Below are 21,314 nucleotides of genomic sequence, written 5' to 3'. Positions count from 1 at the left end.
GTGGCCAAAACCATACAACGGTTTAATCGGACAGGTTCCACTCAGAAAAGGCCTCGCCATGGTTGTCTTTGGGAAATAGACGTATGAGTGCTGCCAGCATTGCTGCAGAGGTGGTGGGAGGACAGCCTGTCAGTGCTCAGACCATATGCCACACACTCCATCAAATTGATCTGCATGGCTGCCATCCCAGAAGGAAGCCTCTTCTAAAGATGATGCACAAGAAACCCTGCAAAACAATTTGCTGAAGACAAGCAGACTAAGGACATGGATTACTGGAACCATGTACTGGGGTCTGATGAGACCAAGATAAACATATTTGGTTCAGATGGTGTCAAGCATGTGTGGCGGCAACCAGATGAGGAGTTCAAAGACAAGTGTGTCTTGCCTACAGTCAGGCATGGTGGTGGGATTGTCATGGTCTGGGGCTGCATGATTGCTGCCAGCACTGGGGACCTACAGTTCATTGAGGGAACCATGAATGCCAACATGTACTGTGACATACTGAAGCAGAGCATGATCCTCTCCCTTCCGAGACTGGGCCGTAGGGCAGTATTCCAACATGATAAAGACCCCAAACACACCTCCAAGACGACAACTGCCTTGCTTAAAAAACTGAGGGTAAAGGTGATGGACTGCCCAAGCATGTATCCAGACCTAAACCCTATTGAGCATCTGTGGGGCATCCTCAAACAGAAGGTGGAGGAGCGCAAGGTCTCGAACATCCACCAACTCTGTGAAGTCGTCATGGAGGAGTGGAAGAGGACTCCAGTGGCAACCAGTGAAGCTCTGGTGAACTCCATGCCCAAGAGGGTTAAGGCAGTGATAAACAAATATCTACAAAAATGTGAGGGGTGTACTCACTTCTGTGAGATACTGCATATATATATTACTCACCTAAAGAATTATTAGGAACACCTGTTCAATTTCTCATTAATGCAATTATCTAATCAACCAATCACATGGCAGTTGCTTCAATGCATTTAGCGGTGTGGTCCTGGTCAAGACAATCTCCTGAACTCCAAACTGAATGTCAGAATGGGAAAGAAAGGTGATTTAAGCAATTTTGAGCGTGGCATGGTTGTTGGTGCCAGACAGGCCGCTCTGAGTATTTCACAATCTGCTCAGTTACTGGGATTTTCACGCACAACCATTTCTAGGATTTACAAAAAATGGTGTGAAAAGGGAAAAACATCCAGTATGCGGCAGTCCTGTTGGCGAAAATGCCTTGTTGATGCTAGAGGTCAGAGGAGAATGGGCCGACTGATTCAAGCTGATAGAAGAGCAACTTTGACTAAAATAACCACTCGTTACAACTGAGGTATGCAGCAAAGCATTTGTGAAGCCACAACATGCCCAACCTTGAGGCGGATGGGCTACAACAGCAGAAGACCCCACCGGGTACCACTCATCTCCATAACAAATAGGAAAAAGAGGCTACAATTTGCACAAGCTCACCAAAATTGGACAGTTGAAGACTGGAAGAATGTTGCCTGGTCTGATGAGTCTCGATTTCTGTTGAGACATTCAGATGGTAGAGTCAGAATTCGGCGTAAACAGAATGAGAACATGGATCCATCATGCCTTGTTACCACTGTGCAGGCTGCTGGTGGTGGTGTAATGGTGTGGGGGATGTTTTCTTGGTACACTTTAGGCCCCTTAGTGCCAATTGGGCATCGTTTAAATGCCACGGCCTACCTGAGCATTCTTTCTGACCATGTCCATCCCTTTATGACCACCATGTACCCATCCTCTGATGGCTACTTCCAGCAGGATAATGCACCATGTCACAAAGCTCAAATCATTTCAAATTGGTTTCTTGAACATGACAATGAGTTTACTGTACTGAAATGGCCCCCACAGTCACCAGATCTCAACCCAATAGAGCATGTTTGGGATGTGATGGAACGGGAGCATCGTGCCCTGGATGTGCATCCCACAAATCTCCATCAACTGCAAGATGCTATCCTATCAAAATGGGCCAACATTTCTAAAGAATGCTTTCAGCACCTTGTTGAATCAATGCCCCGTAGAATTAAGGCAGTTCTGAAGGCGAAAGGGGGTCAAACACAGTATTAGTATGGTGTTCCTAATAATCCTTTAGGTGAGTGTATATGTATATACAGGTGCTGGTCATATAATTACAATATCATCAAAAAGTTGATTTCTTTCAGTAATTCCATTCAAAAAGTGAAACTTTCCACACAGACTGATATATTTCAAGTGTTTTTTCTTTTAATGTTGATGATTATAACTGACAACTAATGAAAACCCCAAATTCAATATCTCAGAAAATTTGAATATTGTGAAAAGGTTCAATATTGAAGACACCTGGTGCCACACTCTAATCAGCTAATTAACTCAAAACACCTGCAAAGGCCTTTAAATGGTCTCTCAGTCTAGTTCTGTAGGCTACACAATCATGGGGAAGACTGCTGACTTGACAGCTGTCCAAAAGACAACCACTGACACCTTGCACAAGGAGGGCAAGACACAAAAGGTCATTGCTAAAGAGGCTGGCTGTTCACAGAGCTCTGTGTCCAAGCACATTAATAGAGAGGCGAAGGGAAGGAAAAGATGTTGTAGAAAAAAGTGTATAAGCAATAGGGATAACCGCACCCTGGAGAGGATTGTGAAACAAAACCCATTCAAAAATTTGGGGGAGATTCACAAAGAGTGGATGGCAGCTGGAGTCAGTGCTTCAAGAACCACCACGCACAGAGATATGCAAGACATGGGTTTCAGCTGTCACATTCCTTGTGTCAAGCCACTCTTGAACAAGACACAGCGTCAGAAGCGTCTCGCCTGGGCTAAAGACAAAAAGGACTGGACTGTTGCTGAGTGGTCCAAAGTTATGTTCTCTAAATTTTGCATTTCCTTTGGAAATCAAGGTCCCAGAGTCTGGAGGTAGAGAGGAGAGGGACAGAATCCACGTTGCTTGAAGTCCAGTGTAAAGTTTCCAGAGTCAGTGATGGTTTGGGGTGCCATGTCATCTGCTGGTGTTGTCCCACTGTGTTTTCTGAGGTCCAAGGTCAACGCAGCCGTCTACCAGGAAGTTTTAGAGCACTTCATGCTTCCTGCTGCTGACCAACTTTATGGAGATGCAGATTTAATTTTCCAACAGGACTTGGCACCTGCACACAGTGCCAAAGCTACCAGTACCTGGTTTAAGGACCATGGTATCCCTGTTCTTAATTGGCCAGCAAACTGGAAAATTAATTGCTTCAGTAATTCAGGCAAAAAGAGCCCCAACTAAGTATTGAGTGCTGTACAGGCTCATACTTTTCATTTTCATACTTGGCCAACATTTCTAAAAATATTTTTTTTGTATTGGTCTTAAGTAAAATTTTAATTTTCTGAGATACTGAATTTGGGATTTTCATTAGTTCTCAGTTATGATCATCACAATTAAAAGAAATAAACATTTGAAATATATCAGTCTGTGTGCAATGAATGAATATAATATACAAGTTTCACTTTTTGAATGAAATTACTGAAATAAATCAACTCTTTCATGATATTCTAATTATGACCAGCACCTGTACGTGTGTGTGTAATATATATACACATATGTACGTGTACACACACACAATATATATGTGTGTGTGTGTATATATGGGATGTAAGCTCCCACTAGGTCACATGCTGTATTGGCCATTTACGTTTACTTTTGGATTTGATGATCATGTTTTTATTCTGTTGTATTATTGTACTTTTTTCACCTGTTGATGCATACTGTATTATTATTGCCGCTTCAACATGTTTGCTTTGGCAATACTGGCACCCATCCATTCATGCCAATAAAACACCTATTAAATGGAAAGATTGAGATACAGAGATGGGAAGATAATTACAGAAATGGCCAAACCAAATCATTAGACAACCATGACACTGAAAAGGATCAACCCAAAATAACTGAGCTAAGTCGAATGCTACCTTGCCCCGAAAACTACAGTAAAACTACAGGGGCTGAATACTACAGTAACTCAAAATGAGAAAAACCTTGACCATGTACAGACTCCTTGAGCACGGCCACGCTATCGAGAATGGACAATGGCAGACCTGACTTTGCACACTGCCCACAAAATAAGGTGGAAACAGAGCTGCACTTCCTGATCTCCTGTCAAATGTGTGACCACATTAGAGACATTGCCCAAAGAGCATCGAACAACTTGAAATCAAACAATGATGAAGTCCTGTCTGTTAGGCATAACACCACAAAGTGCAATCACAGCAGCAAAATGTTTGATCCTTTGTCATGAGGAAAGGACAACCAGTGGACCACAAGCAACTTTGAAAAAAGTGGCCATTCATAGTTTATTTGTTTGTGCTTTATAACATTGTAATTAATTAATAATAGGAAACACCAAAGGCCATCATTCAGCTAAAACTTGGGTGAATTTGGCTTTGAGATCCAGTCTGTAGAACATGATTTTGCCAAGATAGCAGCTACAACGATGAACTGAATCTTATCGTAACAAGCAATATCTCTACTGACCCAAGGGGGGCGCTGCATTATTGATAGGGGGTGGCGTGTTTACTGTTGCAATGTTTAGTCATGAATGTAGGTTAACAAAGCCATTTTCTACAAAGGTATTGTGTCCCCATGAGAAACAAAATCCCCAAGGTCCTCCACAATCAGCAGCCTTGGACACAAAGCTTTTCTCAGCCTACAGAACAGTGTGCTACATACCACTGACACAGCCACTCTTGATAGCTCTCCACAATCAAATCCAATAACTTTTGGTTTAACATCTGTTGCTTCCCATGACATACAGTACCAGACACATTTAGACACTCGCTGCCCAACGTATAACTAGTATAGAGACATTCATTACTTCATAAACAGCCCACCCAAGTTAAATTTTTTTCGATACCACTTAAAAGCAGTACAGTATAATGATGATCCAGTTCTAGCCTTCTCCTTAGCTACCTGACAGAGGAAGAGTCACTTGTAAGTAACCTTCCGACTTTCATCTGGGTTCTGTGCACATCAATGTCGCTGGCGTACTAGAGAACAAGGGACCACTAATCATTACAGCCCCTCGATTACTACCCGTCTGGTAAATACAAATCAAATAAATAAGCAACAACCATTCAATTAAGAGCAGCCTTTTATAATTAAGGTGCTACACCACATTGTATGTACTAAAATCTAAATGCAGAAGACGAGACAGGGAAGTTCAACTTCAAAGTCAAGTCACCTCAGTTGCGTTTACTTTGAATATTTCAATGCGCATCATTTGGCGAAATCATTAAAACATGCTCTGATAAGGTAATTAATATGCACCTCTAATTAAACATGTTTTAATTGTGAACACTGTGGCAGGGAAAAAGGCAAGAATTGCGTTGTTTCATCTCAACGTAACAGTTCAATTGAAATGGGTGCTTGTCTTGAGAGGAGAGGAAGAGAGCACAGAAAAAACATTGTTTAATTCAAAGGGAGAGAGAAAGAGTACATTAACAACCTGTCAACAAAATTTGCATTGCTGCTCAGCCCGTCTTCGAAGGCTCTCCCCAGTCTCTCCTCAAGCCCACAGTGCTGCCAGCTCAGATCTGAGTGCTCTGATGGCTTATCACATCATGAGCGGCAGGGCTAAGCTGGAGCGATGCGCCCACAAACATGATCAAAGCAAAGCAACTTTCCGCCCAGCACTGGTGATGGAGGAGCAGGCCCTGCCTAGTTACGTTCCTTGTCAGGCTGGGGCTGCCAAATGAGAACACACCAAAGACGCCAAGGCTGGGGTGGGCAGGCTGGTTCCCAAAGAGGAGTAGTCTCCCTTTAAGGCACATGTAGTGAAATACTAAGGATTTAAAACTACTGTTCTAAAAGGATGACCAACGGCTTCCAGTCACCAACAAATTCATTGGCACTCTTGATTCATAGCAAAAGAATTGCTGGAAAATCTATTACGGAAAGTTATAATAATTAACACTAAAACAAACAGTGAGAGAAAGATTTTGTTCAACAAGTTATTGTGTTTTATTTTCCCCAAATAGATTAAAAAATTATAATAAAAAAAAAGTCTACCCTTTCACTGAGCCCTTGATGACATATTGTAAGGGATCTTAGACCGTTCATCCATTTACAATCTTTTTGGAACCGGATATCCTTCATCCGCATTAATGGCCTGTCCACTTTACATTTTCAATTAGGTTTAAGTCTGGGGACTGAGAAGCCCATTACATAAACATTTCAAAATATTTCAACATTCGTCGTCAATTAACAATTTATTTTCTGATTTTCTGTGGTTGGGTTTATTGTCATGCAATCAAGGTTTTTAATAGAATAAGCGACTCCTTGTGGCAGACTGGGCCTCTGTGAGCTCAACTGAGGTAGAAGACCAGAGATAGCATTGTTTCTGCCATGTAAGGACTCCGTTACACACTATCTGGTTGAGCAAGTACCATGATAAGTACCATGATAAGAACCAGAATGGCTTCAGAAGTGCTTTGGACACAGGGATATCAACTTTGAGACCGCTGGCAGTTAAAATTGTGTGAAGGTAAAAAATAAATTATCTTCTCAGTGACCTAACTACTCCAGACCCAACTATTCCAAAGCTGAGCGCTCGGAAAATAATTGAAATGCTACTATAATGTATATTTCATGGCTTTGATAATTCTACACATATAATCACGATTTTAGACACTTCTTTATTTTGTCTCCCATTGTTGCATAACGGTACATAGAGATGCCAATATTTACCTGTCCCATAATGGCATAACTGGCAGCACCATTCTGCTCACAGATGCCTTTCTAATGTTATTATAAATTTTTTCTACAGAAGATAATGCCATGTCTCAGCATATTTAAAAACATTCAAAACAAACTCTTATTATATCAGAATCGTATTCTGGATCATATCACTGCCCTATATTAAATAAATTGTTTTGGTTTGAATGAATCTGTTTACAACAACAGAAACATTTATATATGGAGTATCAGAACTGTGGAAGTCTTCACACAAATAAACAGTGCAGTGACATCAGAATGAAATTATGACTGGAATTAGTGTTTTTGATCATTTTTTAACATGCTTAAAACATGATCATGTTTCATTATCATATATGGGTAAGTAGAACAGCTTGATTCCCAAGCAGCACTTTAAAGTGGTTTAACGGAATCAAAAGTTAAAACTTTAACAAAGGGTACTCCCTGCCACTGCTTCTGGAAACCCCGGGATAAAGCTGGAGAAATATAACCAACCACTCTAAAATTCAAAGACTGACCTATGGATGCAAAAACTGACCATCCATGACATTTCATGGTTTAAATTACACGATTATAGTTTAAACCATGAATTGAGGTTGTAGAGTGTTTGTTCTTAGTTGTTTTATATAAAGCAGATTGTTTAGCTCATGAGACATTTATGCTACATCCTTCAAAAATCTTCATAAAGACATACGATTATAGTGCAAGAATAGTCCCATAACATTACCTCATAACCACGCAAATACCAATACATGTATATTTGAGTGGTTATGAGGTACTTTTCTGAACATGTCCAGTTTTCTGTGCCCCCCAAAAAAATAAAACAGCAATTGCGTTAAAATTATATAATATTCAAGAAAGACTTGCACACATGCGTACACGGCTGTTGAGAGAAACAGGTGTAGACGTCTCGTCTGGCAGCTGTACGCAGATTGCAGCATATGGCAGTACCCCTAATTTCTGCCTAAAACTCATTGCTGCTTACCTGTGAAACACCCAAAAGGGAGCACAGGTATTTTCTAAATAGGGTTCAGTTCATTAGCCAGCCAAGGAAATGCTAAAACTCTCACTTATTTACATAAGCGCAGTTGTCTGATATTATGCATGAGATGACTCATATATGGGAACAGCCTGTTTCCTAAGAAGCTTGAAGTACAAATGGGGTCTGCCCCTCGCCCCTTGATAAGTTGTAATATCAGGCGCTCCAAGTAAGCCACTTCCTGTCCTATGGCAAAGACTTTTCTCACTCATAATATGAGAGAACTGGGGTTTTAGAAGTAACTTTGACATTTCTTTGAAATGACTCACTTTTTGGATGTACGTAAATTCAGTATCGTAGGCATGCTCTCTGACCAATAGTCGCCAAATCACATCAACCTATCAAGTAAATCTGGCTCTGGAAAAATGAGCCCTCAAGCTCTCCAGAAGCAGGATCCCATTGCTACCATAAGCCTGGTAGTACAGCATCCATTACCCAAAGTGACAATTGTTGACAAGAGAGGGTGCCAAAGACACAAAGTGCTGGTTGATCAAGTAATATGTACTGATGACATGCAACTCATGCAATGGACATGAACAATGGAAACACTTCAGAAGACAAAAGGAGGCAGGTGAAGACAGCAGGTATAAAAAGGTTACCTTGGTGAATCAACTATCTACAGGCAGGAATGGTTAACTGACTTACTCGTGCTGCAGATATAAAAGGTAGCCAGTAAAGCTTTCCTGGGAGAAATGTATTCAATCTCCACTCTTTTAGCTGCTCAAAGGGCTACTGAGAAATAGTGTCAAGCACAACAAACAGATCCCAAGATGGAGTAGACTGTAAAAGTGTAGAAACCCTACACTCGGTCTAGAATGCCTGGCAAAACCTTTGATAAAGAACATTGATAAAGAATGATCTTTAAGTAGCATCACTTCTTAAAAATGCACATATTTTTTATATATATTTATATATATTTGCACTTAGAAAAGGCTCTGGCAATCAGAATGGTCTCAATGTCTGGTTAATCCCTTTCACGTCCAGATTTAATCAGGCCCAGAACGCCATGATCTCTGGGTAAGGATGTAAGATTTCTCAGTTCAACTGGTTGAGAATATCTGTGAGTCACTGGAGTGGCCAGGGCTTGTAAAAAATAAATAAAAAGAAAAGTATATTACACATACATATAAACAAAATTATAAAAAATAATAATAGTAGTAGTAGTATTAGTAGTAGTACACTTCAACTGTGAGAGATGGAATCTAAAACAAAAATCCAGAAAATCACATTGTATGATTTTTAAATAATTATTTTGCATTTTTATTGCATGACATAAGTATTTGATCACCTACCAACCAATAAGAATACTGGCTCTCACAGACCTATTCGTTTTTCTTTGAGAAAGCCCTCCTGTTGTCCACTAATTACCTGTATTAATTGCACCTGTTTGAACCCATTACCAGTATAAAAGACACCTGTCCAAACACTCAGATTCCAACCTCTCCATAATGGCCAAGACCAGAGAGCTGTGTAAGGACATCAGGGATAAAATTGTAGACCTGCACAAGGCTAGGATGGGCTACAAGGACTATAGGCAAGCAGCTTGGTGAGAAGGCAACAACTGTTGGCGCAATTATAAAAAAAATTGAAGAAGTTCAAGATGACGGTCAATCTCCCTCGGTCTGGGGCTCCATACAAGATCTCACCTCATGGGGCATCAATGATCATAAGGAAGGTGAGGGATCAGCCCAGAACTACACAGTAGGACCTGGTCAATGACCTGAAGAGTGCTGGGACCACAGTCTCAAAGAAAACCATTAGTAACACACTACGCCATCATGGATTAAAATCCTGCAGCGCACGCAAGGTCCCTCTGCTCAAGCCAGCGCATGTCCAGGCCCATCTTAAGTTTGCCAATGACCATCTGGATGATCCAGAGGAGGAATGGGAGAAGGTCATGTGGTCTGATGAGAAAAAAAAATAGAGCTTTTTGGTCTAAAATCCACTCGCCGTGTTTGGAGGAAGAACAAGGATGAGTACAACCCCAAGAACACCATCCCAACCGTGAAGCATGGAGGTGGAAACATCATTCTTTGGGGATGCTTTTCTGCAAAGGGGACAGGACGACTGTACCGTATTGAGGGGAGGATGGATGGGGCCATGAATTGCAAGATCTTGGCCAACAACCTCCTTCCCTCAGTAAGAGCATTGAAGATGGGTCGTGGCTGGGTCTTCCAGCATGACTACAACCCAAAACACACAGCCAGGGTAACTAAGGAGTGGCTCCGTAAGAAGCATCTCAAGGTCCTGGAGTGGTCTAGCCAGTCTCCAGACCTGAACCCAATAGAAAATCTTTGGAGGGAGCTGAAAGTCCATATTGCCCATGGACAGCCCCAAAAAGGTAAATCTGGAGAAGGTATGTATGGAGGAGTGGGCCAAAATCTCTGCTGCAGTGTGTACAAACCTGGTCAAGAACTACAGGAAACGTATGATCTCTAATTGCAAACAAAGGATTTCTGTACTAAATATTAAGTTCTGCTTTTCTGATGTATCAAATATTTATGTCATGCAATAAAATGCAAAATAATTACTTAAAAATCATACAATGTGATTTTCTGGATTTTTGATTCCATCTCTCACAGTTGAAGAGTACCTATGATAAAAATTACAGAATTCTACATGCTTTGTAAGTGGGAAAACCTGCAAAATTGGCAGTGTTTCTCCCCACTGTACGTGTACACACACACACACACACACACACACACACACACACACACACACACACACACACACACACACACACACACACACACACACACACACACACTTCAGGAAATTGACCTCTGCTAACAAGAGCTTCTCTGAAAACTAAGGGTTTACTAAGATAACAGACAAGCTTTTTCCCTTACTTTGCCTAAAGGAGGACAATGTTGGGTGCACAGGAGAATCCTCCATCATTACTAAACTGAGTGGGACTACTAAGGTGGTGGAAGCCAACAATCACAGCATTCAAGAGAGTTTATAGGGGAAGGTGTTACAAGTTTCTCTACTTAGTGTTCGGTTCTTCCATGCATGGGAAGATATGGGATTGTGGGCTGCTAGCCAGGCTAGTTAGCTTGGTGTTAGCCAGAAAAATTGTACATCTCAACAAAAAGATTGTAGCTAGTTTGCTGGTATAGGCAGCGCAGCGGTAGCTGAAGGAAGCTAGTGGTTAAGTTAGTTTTGTGTCTCGTCTGAGAGCGAAGCTTGAAATGTTTCTGTTGCAGGTATAACATCTATAACGTAGGATAGGAAGCCTGGCACCAAGCAAGCCAGGTTAGTGAAGATTTATAGCTTTACTAGCCAAGTCCTGTAGCTTCCCAATAGGAACTAGCTACAAAAGGAAAGGTAATTCGATCTAAAAGAGGTTCCTTTCTGAAGTCCTACTCAAAACAACGATGAGAAGTAGAAAACATGCACTTGGCAGACAACCTTGCAGCACACCCATGACCTGTTGAATCACACTGTGTTGAAAGAGCTTAAATAAAAATATTCAGGAAAGCAATGGGGTTGGTTCTTAGATATTCTTAAAAGTGCAGTGCAATTTAAATTAAGATTTATGTTTTTAACTAAGATAATTCCACACTATGGCAAAGAATAAAACAAATATTATGCCACAAAAATCTATTTATTTTCCCCTATAACCCATATCAGAATGAGCATTTCAAGGGCCAAGGCTCATGAGACATTTAAGGGCTCAGAGAAGAGAAATAAATGATAAAATATTATATTTGACTTTTTCAAAACATTGATTAATTAGACCTGCAGTAAAAATGTAAAAAATTAAATTAAAGACAGTATGCAGTTTTTAAAGAACAAGCTGTTCCCAAAATGTGTAACTGAAATAGAATTTCACATTTCCAACAACATTTCATTCATTAAAAAAAATAATCTACAGAGAAGCATTTGCCTTGTGCAGAAGAAATAGGTGCACCCCTAGCTTCAATACAGTGCTGTTTGTGGAAATAATGATGTATGCGTTTAGTATTTTCCAGTCTACATCACTGAAGATAAATGTTTCCTAACTCTTCCTTTAAGGGTAAGTAATTAAAATAAAAGGTGCGCCAAATTACAAGCAAATACTTGATTAGCGGCTCTCAAAAAGTTTTCACCCCCTTGGAGTTTTCCACGTGTTACAACATGAAACCAAACGTTTATGAAATCAAGAGTTTTTCCCATGTTACTTATTCCAATTCCTAAATAAAAACATCACAAAGACAGAGAAACATTCAAAGTTAATCAGAAATACAGCTCTTCAAAAAAAAACATTAAAATCAGGGGTTGGATAGAAGAACATTTCCAAGGCATTGAAAATACTCCAGAGCAGTATTATACGTCCATTTAAAAAAAAAAAATTGGAAGAGAATGGCTTTCCCCTAAAGAAAAATATAATAATAAATGGCACAACTGTGAATCTGTCTTGACCAGGCATCCTGAAAAACTGACTACCCAGGCGAGATTGGCACAAGTTAGGGAGGCCAACAAGAGACCTATTCCAACTCTGAAGGAGCTACAGTTTCCCATGCTGGGAGATAAGGTGCATACTGCAACAATAACCGGAGTTCTTCACAAAAACAACTTACATCAAATCTCAGCCAGAGTTTGCCAGAAAGCATGTAGGAGACTGAGACGTGGAAGTGTAAGAAGATTCTATGGTCTGATGAGACCAAAAAAAGAGCTTAAGCTTTTTGTTTGGCAGAAGCCTAATACAACATCATCCTGAGAACATCATCCCTACCATGAAGCATCATGGCGGTAGCATCATGCTATGGGGATGCTTCTCTGATTCGGTGCCTGGATAGCTTGAAATGACTACTGCATTTATTTTGGCCTCAAAGCAAATATTAATCCTAGAAGAAAATCTAATTGGAGCTCTACATTTTTTCCAAAGAATGAGCAAAAATGGCAGTGTCCAATTGTGTAAAGCTGGTTGAGACTAATCCAAACAGACTCATGGCTGAAATTGGTGCCAAATGGTGCATTTACCCAATACTGACTTAATGGGTGAATACTTTTCCATTTTGTATTTGTAATGAATTTAGAACAATTTGTAGATTAGATTTTTCACTTTGACATTATGGGATTGTTTTGATGAGTAGCAAAAACGTAATTTTTATTTCATGTTGAAACACAAAATGTGGAAAGGTCCAAGGGGGAGAATACTTTGAAAACCACTAGTTACAAATCAGCATGCACAGTGATTGCTACTGCCTTGGGTGCACATGTACCACTGAAACATGGATATGAAATCGGCCAACAGCTCTTTCAGCAAAAAGTCTATATTTCCCCACTCTATCGCTAATAAGGCTTAACTATGCCTGAACGTAAAGGAATAAATGTATTAAATAAAAATGTGCATGCAAGAATGCTAACCAACTAGCTTGCTAACCCTTTTACATTGCTACCACCAGCCAGTGGCTTTCAACAGATAGCTAACTGAAAGTTGCAAGAGTGAGCCGAGCTTCAACCACCATTTTAGAAAAAATAAAATACCTTTATAAAAGAAAAATATGCATTCAATTTAATCCCAAACTAACCAGCCAGACAGTATTTTTTATTTTGCCAGAAAACTAGTAAAGCCAGCTAGTTAGCCTTGCAAAACAACATTCTTTACCAAAGCCTATAAACAGTTTAAATCAACAAAACAAAAACCAGCAACAAATAAAATGAGTTGAGATTGGTTTGTCTAATGATTAAAGACATGACATAAGTTCAATACCAGGACAGTGGCCTACCTAAAACATATTTCTGGAAATGTAATATTTTGCCTCATCCAACAATATTTGTAAAAGGTGGGAAGGGAATTGTGTATGGGGTAAAGGTGAAAGAATCAGCTGCATTACTCAGTGTGTCCTGAGAGCATTGCACATCATTCTGAGGATCAACTAATTGACTATTCAAAACCATGAAGAATTACTACATTTGGCACTGTAGGGAATCATAATGACTACAATGAAGTTACTATATCTTTGACCCTACTGTGTTGTTGCTTTGTAAAAGCTCATGCTACCTGCCCTAAAGATTTTTTTTTTATGTAGTAACCCTGAAGAGTATGTGTGGTTTAGGTAAAATGTTTGCCAGCCAGAAACTTAGTAAAGAAAGTAATGTAATGCTGCACTTTTTCTCTTATTTGGCTAATAATATTGATTTCAAGACAGTTTAATTGTGAATTCTGCAGAAAAGCAACATGTCAAATTGGCATGATAATTACAGACTGTGTTCATTTATCTTTCAATAGATATCTAGAAGCTATTGAGGCCTCTCTAAATAGCCTATGCTTGCCAACTATGCCTAAAGTCCATGGCAGTAACATGTCAGACAAACAACTCTATCAGGACAAGCTGACTAAAGATATAATCTACTTGGGGCTTGTTAACATTATGCTATATTTTCCAAGACATATCAAAGAAGAGTCGTGGCCCTCGATTATTTTGAGGTGTGAACTAACCGATACAGATACTTTGAAAGGTGGCATTTTCGTATCATGTGCCACATTTCTTGCAGTGCACACCCATATCGCTCTATTTTCCTGCGATTTGACAACCACAATCTTGCGTGCTACGTCTAAAACATGCTGGTGTCAATTCAATGTTGTCCATGGCAGCATTGGGACATCACACCCTCACGACTATCAGGTGTCTGCAAGTTGAATTATGGTTCTGAGCCTGATTGAGCGAACTTGATTAATGCAAAATGAAGCAGAATGACTTGGCGAGGGTCAGAAGGACATCTCATTTGAATTTGATTCATTTTAATGCATGAATGCATATTTTAATGTTATTTGCTAATCAGTGAACAGTGCTGAAATGATGATCCCAATGTCCAAATATACACTGAAGTTTTCAGAGGTTGCACTTCAATATGATCCAGACACTGGTATCGAGAGCATGGCAAATTTTGGACCTTGAAGATTTTACAGAGACATAGCCTGGATGACATGGGGCATTCTTTGCCATTTTCTTTTTCATGTCACATTCCTAGAAACGCAAACCTTTTTACCCACGTGGAACCTGACTTTGGACCCCTGAATCAGGGAAGAACCCACCCACAAGTCTGATTCCCACTCAGCTCAGCTGTCAACCCCACAGCTGGCTGAAAGAGATCCTTGACAATCGGGCGAATTCTGAACCTAATCTGAGTCCTAATCCAATCAGAGCAGCTTTACAGCCTATGGATCAGACATGAAAGATGATATGCTGACCTGAGCCATGACCTGGGTCGGGGGCAGGGGGTCTCTCCATTCTCCACTATGGAGGAAGTATACTGCAGTATATAACTATGAGGGACACTTTAGATTGGAAGCAGGCCAATTGGAACCAATTTATTAAAGGAATGATGCAATCCCAGCAATCTCAAAATATACGTCTCACATCTCAGCTACCCTTGAGGTTTGACTACCCAGCTTTACAGTAAAATGTGTGTGGTGCAAATTGGAATGAAGATGTACATATTTAAATGAGGTGTTTAGATTTACACCGCCATTCTTGTGAGAATTGTGCCTGAAAGTAAGGTTTTACTCACTCAGTGACTATTCGCTTCACTCCTACACACGCATTTTTCACAAGTGCTGTCAATGCAAACCAACACTACTAAAGGAACCGTAGACACACTGAAACGGCTCACTTATCTATCGTCCTTTCATAACCATTCTCCCATTCCAATATAGACGAAGTGATAAAAAAAAATATGTAAATGGATTATTGATAAGCAAGTCAAACAAAGCCACCGAAATGTGTTGATGATGTACAGCGCAAGATGAATCAAAATGGTATACAAACTGAACCTGCAAGTAGTAACAAAACAGGAGTGTATGATTTCTGCAAATGAAGTACTGCGATTACATAATTTTAATTATGAAATGAACAAATGGCCCAGTCTAAAATTATATATTTTTTCAGAATATAAAATTATATTAAATAAATAATAATAATAATAATAATAATATCACGCAAAAATAATCAATTAATTATGTATAGTTGATAGTAATTGCAGACTTCCTTTCTTCCCCTGTTGCCAATGACATTTTGTCACCCTCCTTTCATTAAGGACAAATGAGAGGGGAAGACAGTAATTAATGGTTGAATGAGTTAATGGCCATCCTGAGCGTGTGCAGTCTCCATGGAGACAGAGGAGCTGTTCAGTGCTCACCTGAAGCCAGCCATTCCCTGACCAATGGCATGGCAGCCTGGCATGGGGGGCATACAATGTGCCAGGGGTAGGGCACAGAGAGACAACAGCTGCCTGGGCACTCCACAGGGGGTGGCACACACTAACCTTTACCCTGCAACTATTGTCCTGCTACCCTTTGTTACGCATTCCATTACAATTCAAAAGCACACTAACAAATACTACAGTAGGCCTAGCAGTCACACTTGGGCTACTTACAACCTGAGTATTAATACGCTCATCCTTTCCTGCCCATTTAAGACCAATTTGCAAGTAAAAACATGTGAGTCCCTTGACAAACTGATGGTGGATATGTTCCAACAATTAGATTATGATATTTACATACACAAACTACAAAGGAGAACTTATCTAAAAGTTAAACTGCATTGAACCAAACATTAATTACAGGATAAATCAAGCAAATATCGTTATACCCTAGAAACAGTCATAGTTAAAACACACTGTGCTACGTAGTGTGAAACCTTTTTCCCACATTGAGACAAAAATAACTCCTCTTATCACTCAGCTGCTAGCGAGGACACATTCACTTTCCAGGCCCTCCGTACCGGGCACTGGGTATTTCATTGTGTGTTCACAAATACTGAGACCCCAGATGAAAGAACAAGCCCGGCCACTCTGGGACGGGGGTCCTTGGCCTGAATGCAAGTGACTTCTAACTTTCTAACCAATATAGCCTTGACTCTCCGTCTACACAGAGGACTCAAAAGTCGGTGTAAATACAGACTTTTGAAAATAACACAAAAGTACATTACAGATTAAACAGGAACTCATTACAACACTGCACCCACCCTGGGTATGCTCAGAGAAATCAATGGACTTTTATTTTTTGGGTGAAAAGTAGTCTAGGAGAATGCTGTTAGTGTGTTCCTGTTGTGCTTGTCATGGGTTGAAGAATCAGCATTAGAAGAAAGGCCAGGGATCCCTGGACACTGGCGGTGTTAAACACCAGGGCTGGAAAGTTGCAAAGAAAGTTCACCCTGTGCTTTTTAAACCTGGGTCAGCATTTGCGAAGGTCCATTTCTGCATAAGTGAGCACACAAACCCCAGTGCCTGTTCAAATAGTCTGCAGCTCTCTCTCAGGCAGCTCATGACAACAGCCCAGCAGCAGCACTGTTTGATCTCCAATGTTTTCCTTAATCTGGGTTGTCAAGGTTCGCTTGTTGGAGGCTGTTTACTTTACTTCTCCTACAAAAAGTGTTTTTTTCCCCTCAGACAATGACTAATCCAAAGACCAAGGAAGAGGGAGCTCTGCCAACGATGGATTTTAAAGCTGCAGTTGCCTTTCATTTTTTTGTTGTTGATGGTTTTATCTCCAGTAGTGCCAGCTGCATATTCAGTATGGGCCCCATCTTTATTGTAAGGAAAACTGATATTTAACTGTCGTTAATATCTGTCTGCTCATTGTTTCCACTCTTTGAAAATGTATATAATATATATAAAATAACGAAAGAATAACATACACCCTTTTTGCAAGTTAGTCTGTTGTTGTTGTAAGAATTAAAATAGTTTAAGATTGAAGTAAATAATAGAAAATAACAGAAACAATAGAATAGCTGAATGCATGGTAATTACAAAATGCAAACATAATAGAAATTATTAAATATTTACAGAATGTTAGTTCTGTACTTAGAATTATAAAATCTCCCAAATAAATCCCTTGTTTAGAGGTGATAATAATATGGTTTTATTTTTATACGGCTTCAATAACAAATAACTAATTTTATTTATCAAAGTTCATTCTCTAATTTAACGTTCACATAAGGTGATGTGGCCCCTTTGCATTAGCTACTCTCGTGGAAAAAATATGCATATTGTCTACTAATATTCAGTCCAAAAATTGATGTAACACTTTCAGCCTGCAACATTTAAGAACTAACAACTAAAATGTGTCAAAGCAATTGTAGCAAGAAAAACAGGTATACAAAATATGTCCCTTTATGCATACGAGCTAGATTCCTAGAACATAACATCAGAATTCGATAGAATTGCAGTACACTATTATGTTATTATTACACTATATGACATTACTATTGTCTACAGGCTAATAGCTAACTACGGTATGAATTAACGTTTTGTCAATACATATAACTGTACTATGAAATATATTGATTCACACACTGCAACTATAAGATTTATAAGACAATTTGAATCTAGAGAGTCACAATCACAAATTGAGTATGGTCCGACCTGCAGAGTTTGTGGAAGGTAGCACGTGGGGAAAAGCCCCTTATCCTTGATACTGGTCCAAAGAAATCACGGCACTCAAACTTCCTCTCTCCATTCAAAAAGTTAATATTGAGTTACAAAGTTTAAACACACCAAGAGCATGGTTTTACGATGTATAACTTTCACTTCTTACCTTCTGTTGAGATTGTTAATGGGACATTTACTCGGGTTCACAAACATGAGAATAGAAAACAACTACCGACCTAACTTCTAGAAAAGTACAAGATGCAGTGTCTATACTGCTAATACTGTCACTGAGCCTTTCAATTGGTATTACCTGCTTGTAGCGCATAAAACAAGACATCAAACAATAGTTCAGCTCTTGTGTAATAATATTAGTGTTGTTTATTTGTTTATTTCGCCATAAAAACAATACTAAAAAACAGTGGCAAACAAAGACAAACTCCATGTGCGTGAGCTGAAACTGTACATGTGTAACGAGACAACATTATAATATGGTACACTTACCGGAATCGACAACGGTAGCCAAACGCAGCAGACAATTCTGTGCTAGAGATAATGAACTGTACACGCGATTGTGTACCAAGAAAGCATGCAACAATCACACTGTAAATACTAACAATATATTACTCCGCTTGGGGGACTAACTTTAAAGGAGGAGAACGAGAAATCTGTGTTGCATTCACGGAGAGCGCCGTTACAGGGGACATAATCTGGAGTTTCACATCACCTTCTGTCTCAAATACGAGAGCGAGCTTCTTTTAATGTTATTAGCCAACATTTTAATGCGCCTTGACAAAAAAGAAAAAAAGAAATCGCGGATTTGGATGTTTATTTTCTGATGTTCCAAGTCCGTGACGTCATATCCACCTGCTGCGTAAACAACATTCATTGCAGATCTTCATAGAATTTTGACATAAGTCTTATTCGTTGCCACACGGCAGCCTCTTCCAAAAATGCTAATTTGGTGAGAGATGGTGCATTATTTTAAGCAGAAAGGGTCGACACCAGCGGATGGTCATAAAGTGAGAATGTCTAGCTGTAAGCTATCTAATTTCAAATGAGGCAGAAAGATCTTTCTTTTTTTCTGCACTTTATTGTCCAATGAAAGGAGGGAGTTCGAGAGGTGAAAGTTCCAAAGAGGAAACTTTAATGCATGAAAGAAAACGTACAATGCACAAGACTGGTTTTCATATGTCTGAGTCTCAACTTTGATGGAAACTATGTTGTGCCCGACGTCCAAATTGAGATGTTCAACTAACTTTGCTTATAGAATGTGGAGTGGCCAGACTCCACAAAATACAAACAAAAATTAAATGTAGCTCTATGTTTCGGTAAAGTGTGGCGTTACTTAAACATTCCTTTATAACAAACATTCATTCACTACTTCCCCTATGAAGTGCATTACTAGTTTTGTCCTGAAAATAACTGGTATAATAACTGCCTTCAATGACCCTGCCCGTGAAAACGGACTTTCCCCTGTTCCAGTCCTCTTTACAGTCACTGAAGGTGTTAACATTAACATTACGGCAGTAATTAAAGACTGTCATTTGCCCCCTACAGAAGAGAATTATCATGGGTCGGTCCAATAGTCCAGTTAACACTCGTGAAAAGCAACATTAATTCAACCTCAAGAAAAAATATTTTAAGTCTATTCGTCCTTGATCAAGGTCTAAAAAGCACAGTTCATTTCATTACAAACGACAGTAAATTTATCATGGCTGCATCTGGGAAGCACAGCACGGCTGACGGGTTTTCTTGGAAGTGTTGTTTCTTTGGTGAAGAGCGCCACCCTCTGACAACAGTTCAAGCTGATACCCTGTCTTAGCTTCTACTGTGATAAAACAGTAAACATTATAAAGCATATGTTTAAATAATAACAGTCATACAGTTATTGTGAAATATTTAGAAAGCAGGTCAATACTTGCAGGCTGATTAAGAATTCCTTAAGTTAAAAGATAGGGTTATTGGTAGCTGAAAAGGCCTACATAAGCCTACCATCAAAAAGTAGTTGAACAATCTACAAAAATCGGGCATACGGTAAAGAGTATGACATATTAATGACTTATTGTTACCATGGCAGGAAACATCTGGTCATGGTGGCTGGTGGGTGCCACTGTTCCATGTTCCCGTCATGAAGATGTTGAAGAGAAATAAGCAGCCCCACGGACTGTGAGAGGCGTACAAATAAAGGCCCTTAGCATGAACAGACCAGTTGTGGTGAAGGCTCCTCTGCCCTGCCCACACAGCCACAGAAACATGCAACTGTAGAATTTGAGATTTGTCCAGGTGAAGTCCCAAACATCCAGCCAGGTGCAAGCTGTTTAATTAGAAATACATTTTTAATGATTCAGTAAAATCACCTTAGGGTTAAGCTCTTGAAAATGCAGGAAACACAATATGATTAATTGTAACAATTATACAATACTTGAACCCAAAACCGTAGTTTTGTAGGGAAATTTAATTAAGGAATTAATTTGAAATTCACACTATATTCCTTAAACTAAATATGTATTACACCTGAAACTAAACTGTTTGATCAATCAAGCAATGTTCACAATAAATATAATATTGCTTTGAAATTAATTATAAAATGAACTTTCCTGGAACAATAATGTATTATTATGAAAAATAAATAAATAGCCTTTTCCCCATTGTGGGCATGTCTTCGGTTTGATGTGTTAAGATAGAGTGCATCAATTTTATAATATCCCTATTTATAACATCAGTTGTTCGCACAGAAAAAATACAATTACCAAGACACTTCTCCAATTAGTGACATTAATCCAAAATGTTGATTGCGTAAGAGAATATGGCACACATGCAGTCAGCTGTCGGCTAAACTTATCTGTGTTTGTATATTGGGCATATTAAGCTCAATGGTGTCTAACACAGAGGGATAAGTGTTTTTGTCTGAATTGTTTTGACATATTGTTGGTTTGATGTTGCTGATGTGCCGTGGATTAGGCCTTGACTTGATAGAGTGCTGCCCTATAACAAATTAATTGAGGATTACTATCAGTTACGTAACACTCCCACTATATGCACTCAAGCACACAACAAGTAATTAGCTTTCTGTTAATTAGGTAATTAAGCAAATGAAAAGAATCTACTCTAAATTTCCAAAGGGCTGGCTTTCATATGATGTTCTCCCCTGCTGCTGAGGGCGTGATGAGCAACAGAGAAACAATAGATGACTACCGTTCTACA

At 39.4% G+C, this 21,314-nt stretch overlaps 1 protein-coding gene across 12 annotated transcripts in view; it reads right to left on the bottom strand.

Moving 5' to 3' along the window:
* foxp1b (forkhead box P1b) overlaps nucleotides 1-19,010 on the bottom strand; it is a 181,200-nt gene extending 162,190 nt beyond the window's left edge. For 6 of the 12 annotated variants that reach the window (XM_029114146.2, XM_029114153.2, XM_029114148.2 and 3 more), the window contains exon 1: nucleotides 18,612-19,010. The gene's annotated coding sequence lies outside the window, so the exon portion shown is untranslated. The remainder of the gene's footprint in view (nucleotides 1-18,611) is intronic. The other 6 variants (XM_029114152.2, XM_029114157.2, XM_029114156.2 and 3 more) reach the window with 5 other exon arrangements.
* Between the last annotated feature and the right edge of the window lie 2,304 nt (nucleotides 19,011-21,314).

Source organism: Esox lucius, chromosome 17 (assembly GCF_011004845.1).
Source record: "Esox lucius isolate fEsoLuc1 chromosome 17, fEsoLuc1.pri, whole genome shotgun sequence".
Classification (NCBI taxonomy): domain Eukaryota; kingdom Metazoa; phylum Chordata; class Actinopteri; order Esociformes; family Esocidae; genus Esox; species Esox lucius.
This window is presented reverse-complemented; position numbering and strand designations above follow the sequence as displayed.